The following is a 7,132-nucleotide window of genomic DNA, read 5'->3' on the forward strand; positions in this document are numbered from 1 at the left end:
AACGATGATTTAGTTCAGACAAGGGGGGACCTGAATCACTCTGGCCCTTGTCCTGCTGCACTCTCTCTGTGGGGCAAGGAGTCCAAGGGGCCAAGAATATGCATACCCAGTCAGAGCCCATTTTCTTTCTTGGTGAAACAGGTTTCATATGAGAACGGATTGCTAAATTTTCAGGAATTTTTTGAGCTGGTACACTTGTAGTTTAAAATGATCATGGTAGAATATTTACACTATGGTAAATGGCAAATAATGCATATCAGGGCTTCCTCCTTAAGAACTAGTTCTTAAGTATTTACCAGCATACCACTGATAAAGACCTGAATCCTAACATAAACTTAGTTTTTTGTTTTTGTTTTAAAGCTTTGGATCAAAAAATGGTGGAAATTACAACAAATTCATGCCCCATTTTTAAAAATTTACATTTAGATCTTTTTCTGTGGTATTGATCCAGCATTCTATGTATTAGCAATATATCATTTCACTGAGGTGTATTTCCATGGGGTTATTAAAAAAATCAATTTTGGAAATAATTATTGATTTACAGGGAGTTGCAAAAATAGCACACAAAGTCCCATGTGTCCTTCTCTCAAATGGTGATGTCTTATATAACTGTAGTACAATATCAAAATGAGGAAATTGACATTAATATGATATTGTTAACTAGGTTCCAGATCTTATTCAGTTTTCACTAGTCTTTATATGCACTCATTTAATGTGTGCTCAGGAGTATGCATGTGTGCAAGGGCATGTATGTGTGAGTTTTGGTCTATGCAACTTGATCCATCAGTTACTTTTTAAATGCAGTCTGTAAACAGCCCCAGGGCAGCAGAACATTGCTTAATTACTTGATGCCTTTAGGACTTTGTGCTCAGCTAACCCTATAATTAAAGTTTTTGAGTGTATGTGATTGGTTTTTGTTGTTGTTGTTGTTGTTTTGGTTTTTTAAGAGGAAACCCATATCTTTGTCTAAATTACCTGGATTTTCCGGGTGAATAGTTCCTAAAGTACAGGTAACTGTGTCATTTGATAAAATCTGACTTCTTAAGGGTGACCTCACATATCCCTAAGTGATAGGAATGCATTTATTCCTTTTGAAGAAATATAGGTATCTCTGCAGGTGATAAACACGAAAACAAGTTATATAGTCAATATATGGTAATTATAATATATGGTAGTAATAATAATACTGAATTGTGCTTTTTTTTTTAAAGTAAGCTCTGTGCCCAACATGGGGTTCAAACACATGACCCCAAGATCAAGAGTGGCATGTTCTGCCAAATGAGACAGCCAGGCACCCCGATTTGTTATTTTTATGATGTAAGCATTGAACAAGCTGGCACTTTAATTATTAGAGGCAAATGCTGGCAGGCAAAAGTGCTTAAAAACCTTTTTTTGTTGTTAATATTTTATTTTTAACTAATAATATAAACTCTATGTCAATTTATCACAATTTAAATCCTGACAGAAAAGTTCAATATTGTTAATAGGTTTCACTCTAAGTAAGTTAATAGTTCTATTTTTGTATTTAGTTACTGTATTCCAGAAATATGGTTACTGAAACATAACCCTGCATTTATATGGGATGTATTATATTTAATTACAAAGCATTCTGTTATCAATTATCTGCTGGCACATAAATTACAGCATGTCTTGTTTCCAGTATATTTATATTGCTACTTAATCTGCTTTCTTTCTGTCTTTTCTGGGCATAAGGTTGATGATTACTTGAGGACAGATCAATGGGAGAACTGTTTAAATTAACCTATCAAGTTTCTTATTGATGTCTTCTGACCACGTAAAGGAGTGGTTAACAGGCAGTCTAGGGGAGAAGTCAGATTCCTTTTAGGCTAGTGCTTTGGATTAACCATACCATGTTTTCTGTCCTATTATAGAAGAGAATACTGAGCAGTGAGCTGGGAAAAACAGTAAGAAATTGCATCCGTTTTACCAATTCTCCTTAATTGGACCTTTTCAGCACATTTCATTATATAGTTGTAATATTGTGAATATACAAAACTGAGTTGCCCCCAGAATTTACATTCAAATAAAGAGCAAAGTACTCATATATTTAATACAAACATTTTTTAAGATTTTATTTATTTAGTTGACAGAGATCACAAGTAGGCAGAGAGGCATACAGAGAGAGAGGGAGAAGCAGTCTCCCCGCTGAGCAGGGAGCCTGATGTAGGGCTTGGATCCCAGGACACTCAGATTATGACCTGAGCTGGAGGCAGAGGCTTTAACCCACTGAGCCACCCAGGCTCCCCAAAACAAATTGTTTTGATGATACATTCTGAGTTACTCATGTAATACTTTCCTCCAGGAAAACATAACTTTGACTTGATTGAAATGAGTAACATTTCCTAACTACTTAAAGATTTTTAATCTTACACTATTCAAATATACTGATTAGACATTATTTCATTACTTTGTCTCTTCTCATGTAGCTTCTGAAGTCCAACAGTTGTGATACTTGGGACCATACTATTAGTATACTTCTCTTTTGTTTTTATGACATAGAGTAACAAATTTATTTTTCACACTCCTCAGTGAGATTCCAAAATTATACAAATAACTTTGCAGTATCTTTCCCTCTCTTTTTTTTTTTTTCTCATTAAACTTTTGTTTTAATGGGTCTCAAAATTCCATGACAGATTTTTGGTCAAGTTGTTTCCATTAAAAAGGATTGATTTTAAAAACTAATAACTTAAAACTGCCACACACACAAAAAACCAAATGGTCCACAAAACATTCTCCTTTCCTTCTGAAGGTTTTACGATGCATTGTTATCATTAACCAGTCTTTTACTATTAAACTTAAATGGCCAATTGACACAAACAGTTCTGAGACCGTTCTTCCACCACTGATTAAGACTGGGGTGGCAGGTATTGGGGATAATATTCATTTAGCCTTCTGAGCTTTCTGGGCAGACCTGGTGACCTTGCCAGCCCCAGCTGCCTTCTTGTCCACGACTTTGATGACACCCACAGCAACCGTCTGTCGCATGTCATGAACAGCAAAATGGCCCAGAGGAGGATAGTCAGAGAAGCTCTCAACACACATAGGCTTGCCAGGAACCATATCAACAATGGCAGTGTCACCAGATTTCAAGAACTTGGGACCATCTTCCAGCTTTTTTCCAGAACGATGATCTATCTTCTCCTTCAGCTCAGCAAACTTGCAAGCAATGTGAGCTGTGTGACAATCCAGCACAGGTGCATATCCAGCACTAATTTGGCCTAGATGGTTCAGGATAATCACCTGAGCTGTGAAGCCAGCTGCTTCCATTGGTGGGCCATTTTTGCTGTCACCAGCCACATTGCCTTGACGAACATCTTTTACAGATACGATCTTGACGTTGAAGCCCACATTGTCCCCAGGAAGAGCCTCACTCAAAGCTTCATGGTGCATTTCAACAGACTTGACTTCAGTTGTAACATTGACTAGAGCAAAGGTGACCACCATGGCAGGTTTAAGAACACCAGTCTCCACTCGGCCCACAGGGACAGTACCAATACCACCAATTTTGTAGACGTCCTGGAGAGGCAGACACAAGGGCTTGTCAGTTGGATGAGATGGTGGCAGAATGCAATCCAGAGCTTCAAGCAGTGTGGTTCCACTGGCATTCCCGTCTTTACGGGTGACTTTCCATCCCTTGAACCAAGGCATGTTAGCACTTGGTTCCAGCATGTTGTCACCATTCCAACCAGAAATTGGCACAAATGCTTACCGTGTCAGGGTTGTAGCCAATTTTCTTAATGTAGGTGCTGACTTCCTTAACGATTTCCTCGTATCTCTTCTGGCTGTAGGGTGGCTCAGTGGAATCCATTTTGTTAACACCAACAATTAGTGGTTTTACACCCAGTGTGTAAGCCAGAAGGGCATGCTCATGGGTCTGCCCGTTCTTGGAGATACCGGCTTCAAATTCACCAACACTAGCAGCAACAATCAGGACAGCACAGTCAGCCTGAGATGTGCCTGTGATCATGTTTTTGATAAAGTCTCTGTGTCCTGGAGCATCAATGATGGTCACATAATACTTGCTGGTCTCGAATTTCCACAGGGAGATATCAATGGTGATACCACGTTCGTGTTCAGCTTTCAGTTTATCCAAGGCATACTTGAAGGAGCCTTTTCCCATCTCAGCAGCCTCCTTCTCGAATTTTTCAATAGTTCTTTTGTCGATCCCACCACATTTGTAGATCAGATGACTAGTAGGGGTAGACTTGCCCGAATCTACGTGACCAATGACAACAATGTTGATATGACTCTTTTCCTTCCCCATTCTGGCTTGGGTTGAGCAGTGGTTTTCATGACACCTGTGTTCTGGCAGCAAACCTGTTGCGGGAAAATAAAAAAAAGCTGAAGTATCTTTTTGTAGAAATTAAATACATCCAGCTCTTTTTATGTTTGTGGCTACTGACATTAACATTTTTTAAAATGAGAAAATTAAATAATGCAGAATATTTGCTTTTCAAGAAGAGGTTTATATTTACATTACTCATGCCTCCACTGTTACTAGCTGATTTCTTCTAAAAGGGTAAATTATATTTCACATGAGAAACTTACTATTTGGGAAGTATAGAAACTAAACAAAGTATAGTTATAGAAAGCAGTACAGCAATAAATTAAAATGTCAGACTTTTAAGTTGTTTTGTTAAAAGCCTTAAAGTCATCCATGATTTTTGGAATTGACAATGTCACTTTAGCACCCACTTTTAAAGATCTTTTGGAAGCGTGAGTTATTTGTCAGGTGTGATTTATTTAAGACAATAAACTTAGATTATTGAGTCGAACAAATAACTATTTGGATGCTTGCCAAGCATTTAGAGTGAATGACTGAATATAATGAGACTAGATCACTCAGAGGGATGAATAAAAAGCCGTAGGATGAAATTAACATTGTTCAAAAGATAGATCTCTTTCTTCTCTCCTTTGTGAATATTGAGCAATGGGAGAGTGAAAAGCATCATGGGAAGTACTGCCCTTGCATTCCAATACAATGGCAGTAAATATACCTTATATTTGCATAATGCATTCCAGCTCATATATGCTACTTCATATTCCATTAGAACTACTCTTCAAAATAGTTATAATTGCAACATTACAGATGAGAAAACTAAGAATCCAGCAGATTAAGTGATTTCCTTAGGCTGCATAGACTGTGATGAGCAGAGCTAGAATTTGAAGCTTATGGGCTCTGTCCAGATGAGCTGACAGGGGTTAGAGGAAAAGCAAGGATGTAGAATCAGCTGCATCGTCTTTAATCTCAGTTAAGCCACTGTCTAGCTTCCCTTGGATAAGGTACTTAATATTTGTAAATTCTGAATGGTAGTATCCACTTTCCTGGACCACAGGGGACAGTATAGAAGATTAAGAGTTTTAGAATAGTCATTGTCTTTGGTTTTGGAAGCCAACTCTCTGGTTTCTAGTCCTACCTCTAATACTTAGTGACTGAGCCTGGGAAAATCCCATAACCTTTTTGTATATTATTTTTTATCATCTACAAAATAATGCCCATTTCATAGTGCTGTTGGGACGGTTACATGAGCTGATAGAATTAAGTGGTGCCCATGATGGCTGGTACATAGTGAAACTCTCATTGCCTGGAATACCCATTGCTTCCAGAACTAGAATATGTATTTCCACTCCCCTAATTCAATAGCCTATGGAAGTCCAAATTCTCCACTCCTCTTTCTAAGAGTCTGATCTCTGAAGTTCTTCATGCTCTCAAGATTCCCTACTTATCCTCCTTTTTTGTTTGGTTCTTTTTTCACATTAGTAGCCACTATTCTGTGACCTAGAGATCCAGGGTGGCACTCTACTTTTTTTCTTGTGCATTTCACAGATCACAACAGATCTTGTTGATAATCACAAGGATTAACAAAAACAATCTTATTGCACATCTCAAAGTTTGTTTCCTGAATCTTCTCTCCCTTCTCATCTTGCTCTATCTTTCCTAAATTACTGCTCACACATCAGATTCTTCTTTCGTGTAGGACAGTTGTGCTCATTTCGGATTTGCTTCAGTTCTGCTTCCCCAAACCTACCAACTTTTCCATGAAAATAAAGAGCCATTATGCTCTGTGGCTGGCCCTGAACAGTGATTCAGTTGCTAGTTCTCACGACTGGCCTGAAGAGAACAAAGGCTTTGTGCTTTTATGTAAAATAGAAATTTTGGATAAATTTGGTATTTGGCAAATTTGGCAGTGGCTAAGATAAGGATTGTGAAAATGTTCACCCAAGCACTAGAAATGGAGGTAGGAAAGCGAGATAGGAAACAGTTTCATCATGTCTGTTTCAGGAACAGGTCTGGTGAAAGGCAGTAAAAAGCATTTTACTGTGGATTTTCGTCATGTTTTCTTCATGTATGTGAGTGTAGGCAGAAACCCTTTACTCTCATTTAGTACAAGGCCATGTAGATTACATAGCTGGTCCTGAATTTAGGGCTACTATGCTTGGGTTTTATTTTTGTTGAGTAGTATTCCTAAAAAAAAATTAAAGCAAAAATACTTCTTAATTCTTAGGAATTGTTTTTATGTGCTATGGGTGGATTATTACTTGGAACTTAGCCCTTCCTTGCGATTAGGACCAAGTCCCTAATAATTACCATTTCCTTTAGGTAGTTTCCTAGAGATAGTGGGCCAGGAACTTGATTTTTATCTTTTCCAATTGCCTCATTCAGGTTACAGGATAGTAAACTTGTAAACATGACGATTTTAGCCGCCATTACAAAGCTCTTTGTGGCACAGGATAGTAGGATTTAAGACATAATGTCTGACCTATAGGAGATTACAAAATATGTGCTACAGTTTTTAGCCAGCAGATGGGCAACTAGAAAGTATGGTTTCTATATCTGGCAAAGGCAACTTCTGAGAGGGCTCAGATAGCAAACATCTTCCAGCTGAGGTTTTGTCATTCAGATTTCCACTTAGCATTTGGCCTATATTATATATCAGTGGATATATAAGGCAATATAAATCTTTTTATATATTATAGTCTGGGTGTCTGAGACTGGTTCCCATGTTGTCTCATGACCAAACTTCAGAAGATCTAAGAAGACCCAAAGGAAAAGTAACTAAACGTTAAACTTTTAGAGTGAGCATCTGTGTTAAGAAGTACTCTGTCCCCA

General features: G+C 37.9%; 1 pseudogene; it reads right to left on the bottom strand.

Moving 5' to 3' along the window:
• Positions 1 to 2,668: 2,668 nt before the first annotated feature.
• On the bottom strand, positions 2,669 to 4,324 carry LOC132025156 (elongation factor 1-alpha 1-like; annotated as a pseudogene).
• Between the last annotated feature and the right edge of the window lie 2,808 nt (positions 4,325 to 7,132).

Source organism: Mustela nigripes, chromosome 9, assembly GCF_022355385.1.
Source record: "Mustela nigripes isolate SB6536 chromosome 9, MUSNIG.SB6536, whole genome shotgun sequence".
NCBI lineage: Eukaryota > Metazoa > Chordata > Mammalia > Carnivora > Mustelidae > Mustela > Mustela nigripes.